The sequence below is a fragment of the Patella vulgata genome, chromosome 2 (genome assembly GCF_932274485.2).
Source record: "Patella vulgata chromosome 2, xgPatVulg1.2, whole genome shotgun sequence".
Taxonomy (NCBI): Eukaryota; Metazoa; Mollusca; class Gastropoda; family Patellidae; genus Patella; species Patella vulgata.
The window spans coordinates 32,101,661-32,125,107 of NC_065880.2; the positions used below are offsets into that span (position 1 = coordinate 32,101,661).

Sequence of the window (23,447 nt, forward strand, 5' to 3'; positions counted from 1 at the left end):
TTGCCTGGACAGAAAAAATAGAAATCTGTTCTATGAACTCTTTCCTTGCCAGCCTTTTATGTGCCACTTATGACCAATGAAAGCAGGATTTGTTCAATATACATGTACAGTTGCAGTAAGGATGTACTCGTACACACTAGATTGTACATGTATGCAAAAATCTGCTAAATTTTCAAGGCAGTTTAACAAAAGCTTTTGAAAATGCATAACAATAATAAGGTGTTTTTTATTAATTAATTACATAGGAAACATTAAAGCCAATTAATCAACCACACCCATTCACATCCATTAAAACAGGGATTTTTGTCGCTTGTAAATGACTCCATGCATTGTCAGCATTTTCATTTTCCATCATATCTACTTTAACCAAAACCAATCTCTATATTTACATTAAATATTTTATCTCAATCTCTTTGAGGTGGACCATTTAACTTTTTTCTGTACTCGGTCGATAATATGCACGTAATCTGAACGATTTTGATCAATAACTATATCATATTCGATATTTACCTAGTAATTAGAGACTGCAATATACATGACTCTTTTAATTAACTTAATAGCTACAAGGAACAGAAGCTCTCCTCCCACACAATGCTTTAATTCAACAACCATTTTCTGATTATCTCTATTCTATCATCGAGCTATCAACAGTTTCCTTTTTCAAATCACACCATTGGTATGAATCGTGAACAATGCATGAGATCAGGTGTGACGTCAATCTATCAAATAATACTAAATTCATTACATGTAACCACTGAAGGTTAAAACAAAAATCATTGAATAAAGAATCAATTAATAATATTATCTAGTAAAATCACAATACATAACAATTTACACATCACCTCAATACGATACTTCATTCATTTTGAGACTAACATGGTAATTATAATGATCATGATCCATCAGAAAAAAAATTCAGAAAAGACATCCTAACAATGGCAGAAATAGATCGAATAGGTGTTTTAATGTCTTCACTCATTTTGAAACTAACATAATGATCATGAACAGTAAAAACATTCTGAAAAGACATCCTAACCAATACCATAAACCGATTTTCTATCTAAGAATGATGGAATGGAGTCAGCACAACATGTAGGTCATTTTTAGACAAACTTATCGAATTTATATTTCTAAGTTTGTGTGTGCTACCAAGGTAGTAGAATGGTGGCTGGACAGTAGTAGCATTACCTCTTCTTCGATTTCCAACTGTCAAGAGCCTTTTTCTTTAATGCCAAAAAGATTCCCTTTAAGTAATAACATATTGGCTATATCTACTACTGGTTTAATAACATTTTACCATTTTAAAGTACCTTTTGTCCGTCTTGGGACTATTCATGTAACCCCTATAAAACCAGATATTCCATTTATGCCATTGGCTAAACATACCATGTAATCTCTATAAATCAAGAGATTCCCTTTAAGCAATAACCTATTACCTATATACTTGAATTTATTCTGAAGAACTTCTGATAACAATCAAATTGGTTATAGAATTTGACCGACATGGTGCCGCCTCATACATGTAGATTTGATGGAATATAAAGTAAAATACACGGCCAGACACAGAAATCAATGGTAACTAACTTTTATAGCTTTAGTTGTAATAGATCTCCACATTTCATCATCTCCAGTCCAATTAATCAACTTAAAGCCAATCACTGATACATCTACATAGTCCAATTTACATACATCCTTAGGTTAAACCAAACTTTTAAAGGCATATACAACCACAAATTGTATATTTTGGGCTGCCATCCAGGTATTGTACAGATTCTGGGTGCCTTATCCTTTAAAAAGAAATTTTATCCCTGCAGTCATCAACCTGATGTTCTACACCATCCAGGCTAATGAAGACAGCAATATGCCATGCTTTATCGAATTCCAACGTATACATAGGATATGTGTTTTTAGTCAGTTCACACAACTAGACACTCTTCTTTGCCAGGCCCTCCATTCTGCATCACTGACAATGGAAACCAAGATGAACAAGTATGGTTGTACTATGGACCAGGAACTGACCATATTGTTGGATAAAATTAAAAAATCTAATTCACCAAATCGATGCAGATTTGTTAAAAGAAGAATCTTCATGTCGATCGGACTTGAATTGACAAAGCCTGAGGCTTTTTCTTAGAGCGTCGCTAGAATAAGATGAGTGGTGGTTAGCGACCAGTTCCTGTCCAAAAATTCAAAGGAACTTTCTCTGACAAAACCAGGATTAAACCTGCAAATTTCTGGTTATTGAGCTAGCACCTTATTCACTGTGTCACATGAAGGAATGAGCTTGTAGTGACTTGAAAATTAAACCAGGTCTCTCAGTTTTCTTAATTTATATACCAATTTATCATCTTTATTGTGTTTAATCAATTTAAGTTCCTTCACAAAATTATCTCCAACCAGTCAATTTCACTGTTAGTCAGTCAAATAAGAATGAAACCAGAGTCTTATGGGTTATACAAATTATTTGGTTCATGGAATTCATTTTATTTTCTCTGATACGTTTAACTCTTATGAATGCAGCTTTACTTACGAACAGATTTGTTACGAAAAAAACTACAATGCAGCCTATGGTACTGAATTCTTTGATGATGTAACAAACATTATTGCAGATCTATTCCACAAGGAGAAGAATGGTTTACAATTGGAAATAAAACTGAGGATTACTTGCATGACAAAGGATGGTTTATATGACACTAATGCACATGATGTCCCATGAGGAAATGTCCTGGGTGGGACGATGTTCTATTCAAAATATTCCAAGCCAGCTTTCAATATTAATTAGCAATATCCTAGTGTGGGCGATATTTTAACCATTAATGTCTGATTCACACTCGATGACACATATGGTGGTCATGAATATCAGTGCGCACATACTCAAAATGACGAAACACAAATCGCATGTTTTGTAACAAGAGTAGAAAGGAAATTAAAGTTCACACCAATTTCTGACTATATTCTAAAAAAATAAATTCGGGTTCTCAGATACATGTACCATCAATTAAAAAAGGCTAAATGAACCATTTTTATTTGCCAATACATGTACAGTTTTATTAGGCATGAGAGAGAGTCTGTGCCAAAATTATCAAACAAATAAATGAAATGGGTTTAACATCCTACTGTTCTGGTCCAAACTGGGCTAATGAAGACGGGCATACGCCATACAGTGTGCTATGAGGGAAATTTTGACCGGACAGCGGCACTGAGGCCTACTCTTACATGTATATCGAATTCCAACTGTCAAGGGATCTTTTACGTGCATGCCAATGTGTACATGAGACCTTGGTTTTACGTCCCATCCGAACGACTAGACGGCTGTCCTTGTCAGGCCCTCCGTACTGCATCACTGACAAGGGGGAAACACGCCGGAAAATCTGGATGAACTTTCCCGGCCAACGCAGGGATCGAACACCCCACCTCCAGGCTAGTGAGTCAGCGTCTTACACACTTAGCCACCGTGCCCCCCCCCAAACAAATAAAATTGGCACATCAATAGATTTCTGAGCACACTATACTACTAAAAATTTTGGAGAAATTTGCTTAAAAGGATTGAAAAATAATGCGTTGATATGACGTTAACCATGTCACATGACCCTGAAAGATCAAGAATTAACAGAAGTGATCTTTGTTTAGCATGTACATGAATATGACACATGAGACCTTTGCACAACTGTGTACGGAATGCACTGTAATAAATGTATTCCAATTATTGAGTTAAGATCCTGTATATGTCATAAAATTCTGCCAATAATTAGCTTATAAATGTGTAGGCGGACATGAAAGAGAACGATCAGTCTGTCTGTGTTTGTATGGCCTGAAGAACTGACAATCAGATGAATTATTAAAGAAAAGAAAAGATTAGACAAAACTCTATCTTGTTACTCATTAATTATGAACGTAATAGTGATGTTTATTGCTGTACATAAAACTTCACCTTCAAGTTCCACTAAGATAATGGCTTAAAGTCATTGATCTGAATTGAGCATTTTTTGGACAATATCTAGTTTTCATGGCTTAATCCATGCTAAAATTGATTATCTAACATTTAATTAAGAAAAACAATCCAAAATATCAACAGAATATTATCTCTTGACTTGGATTCATCTGGTTTAAAACAAATCCATCATCATATTTTAATGAACACTTAGAAGTGGCGCTGGGCCAGTGAAGACTTATATACTGCTAGCAGTGTGTTATGAGGGAAATTTCGGATTTCAACTGTCAACAATTCATTTGGGTGCACTCCAACATGTACGACTAGGTGCAGAAAATTTCGCTGTTAAACCCCATTTCACTGCTAACTGCAGTCTGTGCAAAGCTTCTATAACCCACACAGTCAGAACTGAGTAAAAAAAAAAAAAGATTTTACCCACAACAAGTTTATCCTTTAACCATTAACTGACAGATGCTGGATAAAAATAACAAAAAAAACATAATTGCAAGCCTGCTGACCAGACATAAAGTAAAACGCAATAAAATGTGAATAATACGAAGTGACGATTACAGTAACTGAATCATTGTATGTTTGTGATTCACATGTTTTTTTATCCCACGCTAAGCATTTCTTTCATTTTTTATCATTATACAATTGGAAAATGGGTATAAAAGTAGCACATAATTATATTATCAATTTGTCCAATTTATCATAAAACACTTAGATTATTAATTTACAAGCTATAGTACATGGCACAAAAAAGACCTAAACAAAACCAGATAATTTGGATGGGTTTATCAAAACGATTAGGTAAACACATGTATTTCTAACTTGAAGGACAGTAACATGAGAGGATTAAGAAGACAGATATTTTTAACTTAAAGAGACAGTGACATGAGAGGGTTAGGTAGACAGAAGTTTCCTTGTCATTAGAAAGACAGTGGTAGTGCATTGATCTCTCAGCCATGACTCCTGGCATCTCATGAAGAGTCTTCAGTATTCTTCAAGCCTGGCTTCTACATGTCAGGGGAGGGGCTGGTTGTGTGCATGTAAAAGAACCCTTAACAGTTCGAAATTGAACAAGAGTAGGTGGATGTGCCGCTGTCTAGGCAAAAGTCTCAAATAAATGACAAAAATATTATGTTGACCTTACTTCAAACCCCATTCCACTCCTTGCTGACAGGGATTTCCTCTGACAAGTAAGAACTGGACCCTGAAAAAAATCCTGGTAATCCTGCATGAGTTGTGACATTCTGATCATTAGTTAAGCTAACATATGGATAACTTCATCTCTATGGTTATGTTTACAATGTGAGGCGAACAAGAATTTAGGCCAAGCTTGGGGTTTATTATCTTGTCAACATAACACTTCAGCCACTTTGGGAATGATGTGTTATTTTATCATTTCTATGGTTATGTGTGCAATGGGAGTGGAAAACATTGCCAGGACAGCAGCATTTAGACTACTCTTCAAATTCCAACAGCAAATGTGTAAACCGGTAAACATGTTTTTTTGTCCCATCCAAGAAACATTCTCCTTATCAGCTACCTAGGTATCACATGACAAGTGAGAACTGGGTTTAAACAATCCCACAGGTTCTTCTTGGTTTGATATCAGTGCCCTATTGCTTGACCCCAACCCACAACGCATTTTATTTTTGAAAAAAAACACGAAAAACAGATTGATTCATGATGTGGTATTGCATCAACTTTTCTTCCATTTGCACTTCATGAAATCAATGCTGAAAAGAACAGAAAACTGATTTGGAAAAAAAGAAAAATAAGTTTTTCGGTTTTATTTAATTTTGGGCAGTTTGGAGACAATTTATTTTTTTATTATTGATTGTGTCTATCTGCCATTTACAACTTTTGATCTCTTCTGTCAGTATACATAATATGAAAGACTATTAATATGCCAGCAAAGTTTCTAAAATCAGAATGTTCAAAAGAGTAGTTTCCCTTGAATTAATATTACCACACAGAAAAGCAAAGAAACTGCAGATTCCAAGAAGTCTTATCAACACATTTAACTAATCAAATACACTGTTTTATTTCTAATCCTAATCAAACTACGGTACTCTATGTTACTTAAAACAGATATTTTTGAAAATTACTCATAATTATAACCTGATAAATTGTCTGTGGGGAGCATTGGATTTCAGGTGCCCCATATCTTCATGGTAAGATAACAACATCAATATTGATTGAAATTGACTCATGTCAAATTTTAATTTGATTTTAATGTCAAAGATTATGGATAATGTTGAGTTAGAGATTTAGATACTTTAAATCAAAATCATATTTCACTTTTTGTATTTTTGGAAAGTGACTCAACTGTAAGCTATCAGGAGTTATATCCCCTTAATTCTTGAAATTATTGGAGTTGACATAAAAGGTTTAGCAAATACTGTGGGAAGACAGCTTCTCCTATAATCTTTATAATTAAAGACTGATTTTAGCGCTACAGAAGTCCTTGCAAACTATAATATTGTATTCTTGTATCCCTGACTGTATTCTTACACAAAATATGAATTGGAATTTCTGCCCTTAGCACAACATTTGAAATAAAGATATCTTATTCAAGAAGGTCATATTTCTTTGCCATTACATATTGATAATAATTGTAGTGCCTGTGAATAGAATACATTATATAGAGTATTTTACAACTTTTAAAATCAAGTTGGCTGTTTTATCAGATATTTCTGACATTAAATTTACCAAATTTTATATGGATACCCAAGTCAAGAAAAAGACAGCTATATTTTCTTTTTATGACTAGTTAATAGAGATAGATTTCAGGCTTATATTTATTAAATGCCCCATTACCATTGATAGCTGTTATGTTAACAATGTATCAGAAAATATAATTCATAAGTGGAGATTAAATTATAAATAGGGCATAAAGTGTTTCTATAGTTTGTTAGGAATTCAGTAGATGCTCAAGCTTAATGCTTTGCTCTCAGTTGGCCAGTGCTTGGATTATCGATACTAAGCATTATTACCGGTATGAACATATTACATATAATATTTAGGGTTTCACACAGTGTTGCTATTGTACTTGTTAGCATAATTTATTTACTTTTTTCCGTATCAAACATGGAAGCTATCTCTATTAAAATGCAGGGAAATAAATACAATCGGTAATCCTGGAATATTCCGGTTGAAACAAATATTTTTATTCAAAAGAGTGTTATTCGTTATCTTTTTCAAATATTTTTCATTAACTGGGCACACAGATATAACAAAAAGTTTCTAAACTAATTCATTGCCAAAATGCCAAGAAATAGATAATTTTATATGTCATTTTTGAAAGTTTTCACAAGTTGATATGGCTTGCAATGGTTAACATCCACTCAACTCAAACTAGGTCATTTCTGGACTAATAAATGGTTCAATTGTATTTAAATAATTTGCTTGCGCGTAGGGGTCTTTAGAAGTGGGAGGAAACCGGACGACCCGGAGAAAACAGACAAGGTTAGGCAATTGACCCTACTCCTTGTCACATCCACCCGGGAAATTGAAACCACGCCAGTTGACTCAATGGCAGAACTTATGATACAACGTGCATGCACTAACCATTCGGCCATCCAACCTCCCTTAAAATTTGTGACATACTTGCATTGGTACAGCTGAAGGCCACAGGTGAAACATATCATAGCTGTGTTTCCAGTCTAAGTTACATTTCATTTCATTTCCTATTTAAAGTCAGTAATCAATTTTTTGGCCTTATGAATTTTGTAAAATATGTACATATACATCAGAATTACAATATTTAATATTAATTACTTTTCTATAAGTTCCAGTTTGATGTAGAAGTAGTAGGAGTAAGTTTATTTCAGTGACTCTGTGTATATAACATAACTATAATAATATTTGAATGAGCCGAAATAATAAAATAAAGAATTTAAGACTATACTCAATCAAAAGAACTTTTATTAAAAAAAACCATTTCAGTCCAAAAATATTTATTGATTTCATACAGCCATCTTTATATGTGTTAGATAAAAGCAAGCCAGCTTATTTTCAATGTATTTTTCATAATAGATTGTTCTTAAAAGCACAATAGCTACATTATTTATTACATTAAACAGTACATATTTGTATTGTCAAGATATATATGAAGAAACTTGATTGTGCCTTTAATGATTTTGTAAAGTATATAACTAAATTACGAGCAGTGTATGTGATTTGGAGACCAAGTCAGGAAAGAACTGTACGCCTACTGTGTATAAATGAGCAGCTGATGGGTTCAATTGAAATCTATATAATACATGTACCAACTGTGGTTTCCGTTATTCTTCTCTTGTTAGTATTGGATCAACTCCAGATCGTAAAAATAACAACTAGGATGATCTTTCTAGTTCTACGTGTTTTTATAAAATATTTATCTCCAAGGGAAACTACCCTAAACGTACATATTGGTTTGTGGCTCGTCCAAATTAGACCAGAATTAACAGAATTAGAACGCAAACATTGAAATATCTACGCTGTTTGATTTACAGAAAATCAGTAGCATCAGCAAGATTGTCCAGTTCTCACCTAACTATATAAATGTACAATAAAAACAAGAGTGGTATCAATATTCTGAAAACAAACAGCATGCTGTAGACCCCAGAAGTTATTGCCTTTGGGAAGTAGGTAATTCTGGCAGATTAAGAATAAAGAAGGTTGTAGCAATTATGACCTGCTGCAAGTTTCAATAAAAACTGACAACATTTTTGAAGAAAAAGCCATATAAGCCAGGTCTTATCAAATGTGAGGGAGAGAGACATTGGGTTCAACATCTGTCGTCCAATCAACACTAACATATGTGTTTTTTTAGCAGTGCGAAGATCTGAAGAAAACCCACAAGGTTAGGCAGACAACCCTACTCCTTGTCAAGAACAAGTGTGGGGATCAAAACCACATCACTTGACTCAATAGTAAATACAGGATGACTGGAGCTAAAGCACACACACACAAAGGTAATGAAGTATTTTACTGAGTGATAAGGATAGTGAAATATTTCACTGTGTGACAATGAAATATTTCACTGTATGACAAGGATAATGATATATAAACAATTCTTACCTGATATATGAGGTGTTAATGTTAAAAGTAACGTTATTATTAATCCACAAACAATATCGAGCATCATGTGACCTCAAGGCTAACTAACACCGTCATGCATATCACCTGAAAAATACACAAATATATTTTTATCATTATTATTACAAAAAATGTATCTTTCAAACAATTTTGAGCCCTCTAGACCCTGTTGTGAGCCCTGCTTCTGGAACACTGGAAATTCACAAAATTAACCATTTGTTTTTTTATTTGTCCATCTAAAACACCAGCAGTTCACAAGGCTAACCCTTGGTTTTGTGCTTTGATTTATTAACAAAATATACCAAAAATACAATCTACCCTCCACTCACATTGTCTATTAGGCCTCCAGTATGGTTGTCATTTCAAAATTTTACTAGCTGATCAAGTTTTGACAGTTTTTTTAAAGTTTTTTCAAGGGAATATTACAATTTTTATCATTATTCCAAATTTTTTTTTTTTATTTTTTCAAATGCTTTTACCGGTACATACATGTATAAAATCTGTTAATTTAACTGTATTTATTGTGTTTCCTAAAACACCTTAAAAGGTTATATTTTTTAAGTGTTTTCATACAAAAAAAAAATAAAACTTTAACTGTATATGTATTGTGTTCTAAGGTTAGATTCTTTTAAATTCTAATTTCTACATATGTTTTAAGCGTTTCCACACATAAAGATAGGTTGCCAGGCAACGAAACATACGCCCATGGCAGCTTGGTTGTCCGAGGAGTTAATAAGGGTTGTTGCAATTTTTTTTCTTTAGTCAGAAATGAAAACATTTACAACACACTAAAATCTGATTACGAGTAACAACCCATTTGGCTTCTAGTTTTGCCCTATTCTAACATTTAACATACAAAACATTTAACATCAATTGCCATAATTATTAGAAATTGTTGGAAATTGATAGGCTTCTTCATCTGATGATATTAAACACTGTATCAGATATTAACTTTAGCCTCTAAAGCGTCCACAAGATTTTTCAAAGTGATCAACTATGACAGTAATTATCAGAAAATGTTGAAAATCAATAGGCTTCTTCGTCTCATGAATTTAAACACTGTGTAAATCGTTGAAAATTAATAGGCTTCTTTGTCTCATTACCTTAAACACTGTGTAAATCAGATATTAACTTTAGCCTCTAAAGTGTCCATAAGATTTTCCAAAGTGATCAAGGGCCATAACTCTGGAAATCGATGAAATCTGATATTAACTTTTGCCTCCAGACTATCCACAAGATTTTTTAGAGTAATCAAGGGCCATAACGCTGGCAGTAATTATTGGAAATCGTTGACAAAAGAGTAGCCTTCTTCGTCTCATGATCTTAAACACTGTGTATAAATTTAAAGTCAATCGGATATTAACTTTAGCCTGGCGGACTGACGGACGAATGGGGGCGACGATAATATACGACCACATACATGTATCAATGTGGGAGTATAAAAACTGTAACTATATAACTGTATTTATTGTGTTTTTAAGGTTAAATTCTTTGAAATTCTAGTTTTATGGCATGACAGGTCAGTTCTTCAGCTGCTTAATTTCACTGCCAATCTACCAAGCAAATATGACTGAAATGAGAGGCCTTGCTGGTAGAAAAAATATGGAAATGTTTGGGGCTTTCTTTCTTTTTTGCTGTGTTTTTACCGATATTATTATTACACACAAACAGTTTAAAATTGTCAGGGACTAGTTCCGTCAGCTACATTCAAGTGCAACTAAAATAGTTATTTCCAGATCAGGCTGTTACATAAAGTATTTGTAATGAACATAGAATAATAAAAACTGATATACCTTTTAAACATTAATTCTTTCACACTATTAAGGAGTTGAAAAATAATATTCACAATTTTTAGTCACATTTTGAAACTTTGGTATATTACTAACAATCTACAAAATTATCCATTTTCATAATTTTTTACTATCATTGGAGATAATACCCACGACTTATTTCAAGATTTAATTGATAATCATTTAGAATAAGCACTCAAAAATCCATTCATTCAGCACAATTTTCTTTTTTCTTCAGCAAGAAAAATATTTTGCGGTTTTGTTGGTCTATTTTATATGTTGTACACACATGTAGATTATATTCATTTATATAGCACTAAAAACATTTTCACTATACCAGTATCACACTGTAAAATATTTTCACTAATCGGTAACACACTGTAAAATATTTTCACTAATCAGTAAAATACTGTACAAAATTTTCATTTGATTTTAAATCTTTATACAAGGTGAAATTTATTTATTTGTCTATTTTATATACTGTATACATGTACAAGTATCCATTTATAAAATTTCTAGCTTCCATACTTTTATTTATTAAAGAAATTATTTGTGGAACTGTGAAACACAAGTCTGATCTATATTTATTAAAAAAACCCTCAAATTTATCACTTGATCAAATTTAGCATTTAAGAAATTGAAGAGATGGCTATAAACAGTGCATTTCTTTCTTCACAAAGTAACTTGCACACCTTAAACACTTCAATTTTTTTTTCTCCAAAAGGTTTCTATATCTTCATTAAGGTAAGAACTTTCAGCGCATGTTCAAACACTTCTAGTGCTACTCATCAACACAAAAATCTATGCATCCTGCTGCTCAACAATAGAAACCAATATACTGCACAACTTGAAAAACATTAATTAATCTTTTATCCAAAGTTTTCCAATGTTAATTTTATAAACTCCTAGTGCTACTCTTAACCGGCAAAATATACAACTTTACGCATACTATAATAAATAGTAGCAACGTAGTAAAATATATAATGGCTAATCGATTGGCCAAGTTTGTTACGGTATATAGCTAACAATAGTTTACGCATAATCAACTTAAAGTCGTTAATTATTAACAGATTCTACAAGAATATAAAGGAAGCGCAAACAAAAGCACTATCCAATCAAACAATCTTTCATTTTTACCTAAAAAACAACTTTTATGAATCTTAAAGGGATATTTCTAGAGCAGATGACATGACATTTTGTTGTTCAGATCTTTGGACTTTTTGTATTTTCAGACTGGCCTAGGAGCTTAGTGAAGTTTATACATTGACAGACTTTGAGTTTGAATCATGGGATTCAAGTTTTTGTGCTCCCTCTCAGCTGAAATAAATGACATTGTTTCAATGTAGTTTTCAACTGTTAACCATGTCCCTGTACTAGCCACAAATGCAGATTTATTGATCTTTACTATTGAGTACTGTATTGGCTTTGTTTTTTTACAATTGCCATTATTTCAAGCATGTTTAGCTTTAGGTACATAGGGTCAAGTTATCAGATTCCCAAAGATCATCTGTGTTATGTTACCGAATTCCAATAGTCAACTAAGGCCAAGTTACCCATGAATTCCAAGAGTCAAGAAACTTTATTCTCAGAGTTCATAACTGTCAAGATACATACATGATTGCCCAAAGTTCAGAAAGAACCTGATACACATCCCTACCATTCACAGGGTTCACGGGTTAATTTACCCATAGATTCTATTGGTATTTTCAGAATTCAAGGAGTTTACTAATAATCTGAATGTAAAACTTTACAACTGATGCATGTATTCCTAGTTTGGGGACACAAAAGGTATTAAACAGTACTCAAAATAGAAGGCATTACACAGTACCCCAAAAATACAGAAGGCATTACACAATACCCAAATAATACAGAAGGTAGTCAAACAGTACAGAAAGTAGTCAATCTATACAGAAGGTATTACAGTACTCAAACAATACAGAAAGTATTACAAAGTACTCAAACAATACAGAAGGTATAACACAGTACTCAAACAATACAGAAGGTACTCCATCAATACAGACGATTGACGCATGATCAATTTTCTCCATCTTGTCTTGTTCCCTTTTACTTCTAAAGATCCTGCATGCAATGCCGAGAAATTATTGAAATACATGTACATACATGTATATACCATATTACTACCAAAATGACCCAGTTAGTGTTAGGTGAGCATCAAACCCAATTTCACTCTCTCTACATGGTTTAATGTCAGCTTCCGCAATAGGTTTATATTTTTTGCCGAATATGGGGATGTGGTTGATGTGGTGAACTATCAAATCCAATATAATGTTTCTGTCAAATTCTATTCTCACATGTTTCAACCTTATATTTCAGAAAAAGGATTATCTGTCCAAAAATAATTCAGTATACTGCTCAGTAGTTCAACATCCTCTGCAGACTGTATAAAATAAGCAATCTAGCCTATATAAGTGTTTGGTCAAATCTTTTGATTGGTCTCTTTTTATTACAATTGAAAGCAAGCCCAAAAATTACATGTACATATTGTGTTTTTTTGTTTTCTTAATTAAATGTTAAATAATCAATTTTGATTAAACCGTGAATAATTAGATATTGTCTAAAAAGTGTACGTCAGGATTGGGATCTGGGTCGGCGGCTTTAACTGGTCTGGTGCATAAAAGGAGTTTAGTACACAAAGAAAACAAAGCTAATCTCTGAGATACATTTCTCGTACAAAATGAATACTATAGACCTAGATTTAAAGACAAAAAGCACTTTATAAATTGTCAACGAACCGCTCATTTACCCATAAGCCACCTGACTTTCCACCGATAAAAGAGGTTAAATGTACCGTGAAAGATGAATATCAAGATCGCATAAGAACTGAACCCAAGGGTTATGAATCATTAACAAGCATTGTTCGATAACCCCAAGCACTAGTGACTTTCTATAAAACAACTTAATGTTTTTATAATTTGAGATACGATAAAAAAAATACATACAATACACGTTTCTAATCTAATCAGTTATATAATTTTACGCTTGTAACATGAACCACAATCAAACTTAATTCTAATTGGTTAATTGTGGTCATGTGATCTAGAACTGGAGGGAAAACAATTAATATTTAAAGGATATTATAATGGGTTATCTACTTTTTAACAAAATTAAACAATGACTAAGTACTCAACTAAACAATAATGGGTTAGACTTTTTCACAAACTTAAACAATGACTAAGCAATATTTATTTCTAATATTAACCTTTTATTTATCGGGAAATAAAATGAGTTTTAACTTCCTACTTTTCTGCACCAACACATTAATAAGATGAGCTTATACTCCATGAACTAGTGTGCTAGAGAAGAAGAGGGCCAGATGAGTTTTAACATGCACTTGACACAAACTTGAAACAAAGGTCATTTCAATTTTATTTCAATAATTTGCTTGCCCGTAGAGATCTTTAGTGGGAGGACCCAGAGAAAACCAACAAAAAGGTTGGATAGGTGACTCGACTACTTGTTACATACAAGATAGGAATCAAAACCACTTGACTCAATTACAGACCTTATGACCTAAAGTATGTGTGTGAAACCATTCGGCCACCCAACACCCCCTTATGCAGTTTTTCTGTGTGTTTGAATGACTAATGTTTTAGTTTTAACCTGTCCTTCATAAATTGACACTTACTTACCATAAGGGAAACCTGCCTGGAAAATCCTGTGGAACTTTCTCAAACAATAAGCGGATCGATCCAGGGACATCCTTGCAAGTGAGCCAGCATAGTTCACATATGAATACTACTTTGATATTTCATTCTCCAGAAAAGTTAAATATACTTTGTCGAAGAAAATAGCATCACTTTTTCTACTTGACAACTACATAATCTGATTGTTTGACATAGTGTTTATATTTCATACTAAAAGATGTCAGGGTTAGGTTAATAAATTATGTCTGTTTTAACAAGATGTTGTTGGTGTTTATTGTCAGATCAACCAGGCTCTAATGTAACAAATGATCTTCTGGATATTGTCATGAATCCGGAACAGTTTGAAAATTAAAAAAATGATTAGTTTATTCTGTAAGTTTTTTGGAAAAGCTCTGGAGAGCATCTTCCCTCTAGAGAACATTATGTCACTATAAACGAAACCTGGTCCACATCGGGTTTATATCACAACAAGTGTTCTATATAGCGTGATCAACCTTTGATAGTTCTCCCACCAGACACCAAATTAGCTTTATGGGGCGTTAAAATCAAATTTCAAGTTCCCGACTTTGAATTTTTTCTATCTCAAAGAGAGTGAACAATATTGGTAAATTAAATTGTCTGGTCATGTCTACGATCATTTACTTGACTTGAAAATAAATTTTCTTCCTTCAAGAGAACCATATATAGCTTGGATTAGTAAAGACATTTGACTGTATGTAAATATCAGAGATAACAGCCATTCACTTGGATCAGATACTGATGTTCAATTTTGTGTCATTGGTGTCATGCTTATCTGGGGATTTTTGGCTTTTTGGAGCCACAGTGGTGAGGTGCAGACTCACTAAAGACGTGGATTCAGGTTCAGTCCAGGTATTGGCCGAGAAAGCTACTCTAGTTCCCCTTGTCAGCAGTGCAGCACAAAGAGTTTGGCAAAGAACAGCATCTAGTTGTTCGGATGGGACAGAAAGCAGGGGGTCCTGTGTACATACTCAAGTGCATGCAAAAGAAACTTTGACAGTTGGAAATTCATGAAAAATAGGCAGAAACTCAAAATTTCCTTCATTGTCCACTTGTATATACCCGTCTTTATTAGTCCTGTTGGTGTAGAAAAGAAGGACATTAAACCACATTTCCTTTCATTTCATTGTTTGCTTATGAGCTCTGGTCCTATTGATTTTGTCTCACTGTCTTTAAATTGTGTGTAGTACACAGAATTCCCAAACGGTGGAGAGGGGCACAGTAGTTTTATTGGTTCATTATTTATTCAAAACAACGAATTACAACATTGTCATTTCAAGTTATATCGATTTCATATTGTTACCTTAAACTCTAGAGAGAGCCACGCAAGCCCAATGAGTCGGCATTGGCTGAGAAAATTCTCTGTAGTTTCCTGTCCCGATTCACCATGTCAGCAGTACAAGAACGATAACCTAGCACTTGCATTGACAGTGCTAGTCCTTCGGAGTAAAAGTCAAAGATCCATTGAAAATATGTCTAATGTCAAAATGTGCTTAATATGAGTTTATGGACTAGTTGTTAATAACCATTAAAATATAATAAAAAGAAATAAACTATGTGTTAGTGTCAAAATGATCAAAGTAAAGTAGAGATGAGACAATAAACCTGATTTCTTTTCCCTACACATCTTTTTCTAACAAGCCATACTCTATTTCCAAGGGCTCGTGTGTTAGTATTTGTTAAAAGAAAAGCAGAAATTAACCATGTGTTAGTCTCAAAAGTAAAGTAAAGATGAGATACCCCCTTTCTTTTCTCCAGATCCTTGTCCTAACATTCCACCCTACTACTCTCCTAGCTGTATGATGTTCAATAAGAGTTTATTGACTGACTGTAACGAGAAGCTTAAACTGTTTATTACCCGACCTTAAACACAATCAAACCATTCGACATCTTCCTCCCGATTCTCACTCAATATAATGTTTAAAACGATGAGCGAGAGACAAGAGAAATTGGAGATAATTTCCCTGTGGCCTGTTGCCTTAGTCACCTTATTACCTGTTATATGTTAGTAAATTTAGCAGAACATATGTGAACGTTAAGGCAATATTGACGAAAAGCTGGATACATAGCAATAAAACTGAAATTGGGTTCAAAACATAGTGATACCATTGCTCAGCCGAGTTGCGCTTTAAAGGCGGGAGCTTCGTTTCTTACATGTATATGCATTAATCTGTTTAATGAAGAGGGAGCAGTCTATAACTCTTATTTCAATATCCAAATGTCAAGGGAACTTTTAGGGGGTGCCAATGGCATTAACGGGGCCTCTATTTTCCATACTATCAGAACGACCAGGCTTTCTAGCCTGCGCCACTGACATGGGGAATCCAGGCTGGAAATACTGAGAGAAATTTTACTGAACAACACTTTGATTGAACCTAGAACCCCTAAAGAAGTGAAACAGTGCCATATCATACTCATCGAGCCACTGCGACTCCGAACAGAATTTTATCTGGCTGGCAACTAATACTTTATATTTTACGTTTTGTAGTTGATAGTGGTGTCAGTTGAATGGAACATGTGTACAATTCTTTCATTAAATATGGTAACTTTAAACTACGAAAACCTCCTTGAAAACCACAACTGGTCACAGAATCCATGCACTGAGAGTACTCAATAACAAATGAATTTCAACCAACCATCATAAAAACCTGTTTAAGTGTTCAAGATGAAATACAGCGTAATGGAAACCATGGCGTTGGTGTTGATTTCAGATCATCTCAGAATAGAATAGGACGCTCAAGTTTCTATCAACCTAAGACTCTTGTCGAGGACACGAAAAGAGTGTCAGGAGTAGATGAAAGGAGAGATAAGGGGATTAGAAACAAAATTAGAGTAAGATGTAATAGAATCTACAGTACTGAATGGGGGAATAGTACAGTCGTTTATTTTAGCAGTACCACTCCAGAGAATACAAGTGTGGAGACTAAATGTCAGATCTTGGTATTAAACAGACAACCATTAACAAAATGTTCCTTCAAGCATAATTAGGTCATCTGGTCAGCCCACAAAAATATCTTTTTATCTGAAACATGTGGGTAAATAGAAAATCACATACAAGAATAGCCCACAATATATTAGTTGGTTAATTAAAACTGAGTGTCAACCTATGGAGTTGCCATAGCTATTTCTTTAACTTCAACAAAACTATTTTTATTGTGACTGTTATGGTCCAACTGGGTACTCATTGCTCTGCATGTGAAAGAACACTTGACAATTAAAATTCAAGGAAAAGTAGCGGGAAATGCTGCTGTCATGGCAAAATGTCCCTTATAACACACTGTATGATGTATGCCAGTATTCATTAGCCCGGTTGGTGCAGATACAATATTTAATTTCATTTATCTCCCTTTAGCTTTTGTTCGTTTTACAACTGATTCACCTGTTACAAAGACTATGTAATAAATTTAAACTTTATGTACATCATATTTGAGAAAAAACCTGTGACAATAATCAAGTGATCTTCATTATGTGTAGTGTGCTTTAGATAAACTGGAAAAACTCTCAGTGGTTGTTGATAAAAAAAGAAACATGCACAAGTATTTGAAGAAAAAAATATTAATTGTACCCTTGTGTAACTTTTTTTTCTTTAAGATCAATAATGTTAAAGTGATTATCTTATTGTGATAATAATGGAAGAGATGAAAAAAATGGAGTCGTCTACTCAACAGAACTGACGGGGAGGAATCCGAGTAACTAACAGAAATTCCACATATATGCCTGTGATTAAAAGCACAACAACTGTACTGGATATAAAAGGGTCATTTCACTGGATGTACAAGAGTCATTTAAACTAGATGTTGAATTGTCATTTTAACAGCCTGAGGTTGAGGCAAATGGATCACCCATCCACACTCTGTCCAACATGTAATGTACACCAAACACATGTTAGCCAGGTGAAATCCTCAAATGATGTGGCATAATTTTCCAGATTGAGTATGCCTATCCTGCCTTATGCAGATCAGCAGAGCCACCACCCATTGTGATTTAAATGCAAAAGTATAACAAAACATTGTCAGTCATATGAACTCCTCAAACAAGAAGTATTTAATTATCTTCATAATGTACACTTATTTTTTTTTTCTACTTCCCCAACCTCTCCATTTTCAAATTTCCTGAACTTGCACTGAACATGTTCAATGCAGACACAAACAAAAGTTTCAATGTTTTGTCTAGACCATTTAAAAGATTTATTTGGTGCTGTTTCCCTCATATATCTTTCTTCATTGGTTTTAAATGATCAAAGTCGAAGATTTATGCTGACGAGCAGAAAAAGTTCAACACCAACCTAATAAACAAATTATCAGAATTTTTATAATACCCACTTTTTTTTTATTATGGTGTATCAATGAATTCGTCTCTTAATGCAGGCTAAAAAAAAAATTATTTTGTGTGATGATTTATATTTCACAATTTTACTGGCTGTTATTCTCTGCCCCCATCTGCGTAAAAAAAACCCGTCCTGCTTCAGATCTTGTCTCTAAATCATTTTTGTTGCAATTTAATTAAAGTGGAACTGGGATTTGCTGCTGTATTACCACGAGGCACATTAAAGCTAACATCAGGCACAATGATTTATCAATCTAAGTCTGCAGGTTGATGGGTTATTATATTTTTATTACTCCTGATGATATTTTTCGATCGCTGTATGATGTAATTATATTGAATTACTTCAGTGAATATAGAGAAACATTGGCTGCAGTCACTGGCCTGATGAATTACTGTCAGCTTGCCAATCAAAACCAGCATGTTCTAAAGTCCAATGGGATTCCAGTCTTAACTAAAATAAATTTGAAGACTTTATTCAACAAACCCCAAAATATCGCCACCAGTAAAAATCCTATTTGGAAAAGGAATAATATTAAGGCATTTTTTAAAAAAATTCCTTGCATCATTTGAAATCATAAAATAGATAATCGAGACTTGGCAAGTATAGTAGCTACGATAATAAACAATCTACATGTATGCAACATTTAGTCAAAACGTCAAAACTTCAAACACTCATACACAGAATAAAGTAATTTGACTAAATTTTAAATATATTAATTTTTCATTATCTATTTTGAGCTATTACAGCAAGAATGGCCAGTTCTTTATCTAAATCTTAAATAATGCATCTTTAATGTGTTCAAGTATGCCTATGAAAGAAGTAATATCCATCCTCTTTCTGCTGCACTTTTATTGCTTTTTATTTTATATTGCCCGGATCTTACTATTTGATAAATACTTAAAATTTGTTTTTTGGACATTTGGTTTTTAACCTCATTCAAATTCATATAACGAACTAAGAAAATAAATATATTATAACTAGTCATAGTGGAGGAGGGTTGAAAAGAGTTTCATACAGGGAAATAAATTAGGTAATTTGAAAATCACTGTTTTTTTTCTATTTATTTCTTCTGAAAATATTCCATTACCCGAACCCTGACTCTACCAATATCAATTAAACCTCAGCTAAACACACAAACTTCAGCTTTCATTCATCTTCCAACCACAGTATTAACATCCAGACACTTGTTAATGTAGATTTGATTGTACCAGCCCAATAAAAAGTTCTATTAGAGTCATGTCTGGATTTTGACCTTTTAAAGTCGAATGTACGAAAATGGAAAAGGAATATTAAGTGAGTCTAATATGGTTGTTCTCTGTAGTCAAACTCCACCAAATGTTCTCACGTGAATTTAAAATCACGTAGTTCCATTAATAATTTCTTTCTGAACACCTCACTATGGTCTTAACCAGATTTGTCTATATTTTTTTTACGTTTTTTATCTATTTTGTTTTCCTCCAATCTCTCTCTTTTTCATCCATTTTTGGGTCTAGTAATTTGAAAATCTAATATAAAATTAGATTATGTATAGACATGTTGACTATCTTTAGTCTGATATTTCATATATAATGTACATATACCAAAAAATACTTATGTTGATAAACAGAATTCTAGGACAGCAAGATAAATTTTTACGACATTTTCTTCTACAACAACTGATAAGTGCTTTAACTTTCTGAAAGGTTTGACAAAAAATAATCTTATTTCAATGTATCAATAATGGAAATTCAAATTGTTATGCATTTATTCATATATCTAAGACATAATAAATTCATAAAATAATCTTTCAAGGTTTTATTTGCAGTGTATTTAATACACTCCAATATTGTTCAAATTCTCATAAGGTTTTGAACCCTTATTTCAATCAATTAATATCCAAACTCCTTGTTTTTGTTTTTATAATACTTATAAACTGTTTTCTTCAGTGTGCTATCATTGTCTTGCAAATACATAGCCATTGTTTACACTTTGAGTGAAGCTTCTATCACTAGCGGCTGGGGATTGTACAGTGAAGAGGTCGCTTACAGTCAGCTGCCCAGATCCATTCACATGATATAATTGTACTTTTGTTGTTTGCTTGCAATATCTGTGTGCTGTGTCTTGTCCACACATTTGTGTTTTCGGTTTCTGTTTATATATTTGAATTTCTCCAACACTTACTATTAAAGGGCAAGTCCCTCCCAGATTTTACAAAGTGGTGTGAATGAAAGTCGGTTCTAGTATGGAAATCAAATGCCAAAATGTAGCAATACACAGGTTTTTTACCTTATCTGAAATTGATTGCTAGATTTACTTTTAATAGGCTTACCTAATTGACTCATTACAGAATTTCATTCTTTATTTGTATGTGTGACTTGACAATCACGATGATTACTTACCAGTATGACTTTTTTTATTTAAAAAAAAATAAGTCATTAAGATTGAAATTTTGTAATTGTTGTTGAAAATTGAATAAAAAGTCACAAAAACAACCATGTTGAAATTTTGAGTTTTGTCATCAAACCACTTGTGCCTGGCAATCTATCTTTAAGAGCATGTATATCTATTAATAGACACATAAAGGCCCTCTGATATCAAAAGAATGTGGTTATTTATGTGAGTTTGTTTTTTTTGCCTATTCTCTTTGATTTTCACTTCTATTAGGCTTCAAAAGTCATTTTTCAATTCATTTTTTCTTGTATCATTTTCATTCTGCACAAAGAACAATGAATTACTAAATTTGTATCAGGTGTTTTAAAAAGGACAAAAAATAATAAATTTTATGTTAATATACTGTATTTTCCGATATAAAGGAGATCAATGTAATTATGTTACTCTCCCAGGCACCATGTAATATGCCAATGAAACCTGAAGGGTCTATATAATGACGCATTTATTTTATCATATTAAAAAAAACATATCCAGTGTAGGAATTACATGTCTAGTTCACATAAATGCAAACAGAACACTTCGACCAAAAGACAAAAAACAAATTTATATCAATGATAATAAATCTAATAACAGTCAGTACATTATACATAATATCATATTAAGTAAAATAAAGGTGATCATCCATCAGGAATATATAAAGCTTATTTTTGAACAAAAAATTGAAATAAAGTGAAGTCAAATGCTGTCATTCAACATTTGACTTTTTGCCCCAACTGGGCTAATACAGATGGGTCAACACCATACAGTGTCCTACGAGGGACCTTTTGCCTGAGCAGCAGTCTTACAGCATATTATTTTAATTACTGAATGTGCTGCCATAGGTATACAAGGGACTTCGGTGTTTTGTCTCATCCAAATGACTAGACACTTTTCTCTATCCTGCAGCACTGATACGGCGGAAACCAGGATGGAAAATACCGAGTAATTTTCTCAGCCATCCTACAGGATTAATTCCAGGAGCTCCTAATTATTCACCAAGCGGCATACTCACCAAGCCAACATGGCTTCAACATAGTTGTTCCTCTTTAAGAAATAAATCAAACAATAACTTTGACCTCAGAGTAATAGATATTACTTCATTATATTAATACACAGACATGATCTGTTCTGAATAAATCTTTGCTTCCATCGCCGTTGAATCCATCAAATAAACATTAGAAATAGCCGAGTTTAATACCATAGATACACTAGCCAACAGACAGACATTGAAACTACATGTATATCCATCTAATATCAATTCATTTCAAGATTCAAACATGGAATGACACACATTTTGCCTTGAATAAAAGAATATGTAGTATAGGACATGCCCACAGAAACTGCACCAATAAAAAAAATGAAACTCCACTGATGTTTGATTACGTGATTATATAAACCTAGTTCCTATTTGAATTTCCATATGTTTTGATTTGAACTCAATCACTCTTAAAGTTTTGGTGTAGTTTCTGGAAATAAAATATGGTTCAATGTCTTACTGTTTTGCACTAACCGTGAGATGACAGGCATGTATTTTTTTAATTTCTAACTGTCAGAAGACCTTTAACATGCTACCAATTGTATACACCAGATCTAAGTTCTTACTCTTGTCCTGCACCACTCACAAGGGGAAACCAGGCTGACAAATCCTGAGGAACTTTTTCAATCAATGCTGGAATCAGACCTCATCCATGGTTCTCAAATTTATATTGGGAAATGAATAGAATATCATGCATTTAATATTTCATCCACAATGAAGGTCTGCACTTCACACAACATCTCAGTTTGAGACTAACATACCTGGGTTTCTTTTTTATTATTTACTGTGATGCATAACCTTTTGCTTTGGAACATGTATATGATTTCAGAAGCACAGGTCTTACATAATAGTGGCAATGCACTGTAGACATATTCAAGTTACCAAAATTCAAACATTTGAAGAATGCAGCTTATTCATTGGCTGAGTGCTAAAATTTGTACTATGAAAACAATCAGTATTCTTAAATTATTTTAGTTTAAGATTTCATGAATGCGCCTGCAGATTTCTAATAAATTAAAATTCATCTGTGCATTTTCTCTCTACTGTACGTATAATTGCAGAAATATTCGATATTGTTCATCATGATTTGTGGATTAGAGAACTTACTGAAGTTATTCAATAATTACCAGGTTTATATTGGACTTTGTTGTCTAATAATTTACTCAATAATTTATGTATATAA

The 23,447-nt window shown here is 33.2% G+C and overlaps 1 long non-coding RNA gene across 1 annotated transcript in view; it reads right to left on the minus strand.

The window, feature by feature from the left end:
- Positions 1-9,068: 9,068 nt before the first annotated feature.
- The window catches only part of LOC126809787 (uncharacterized), a 98,257-nt gene continuing 83,878 nt past the window's right edge, over positions 9,069-23,447 (minus strand). The window contains exon 3 of the long non-coding RNA XR_007674950.2: positions 9,069-9,106. This is a non-coding gene — a long non-coding RNA (uncharacterized LOC126809787). The remainder of the gene's footprint in view (positions 9,107-23,447) is intronic.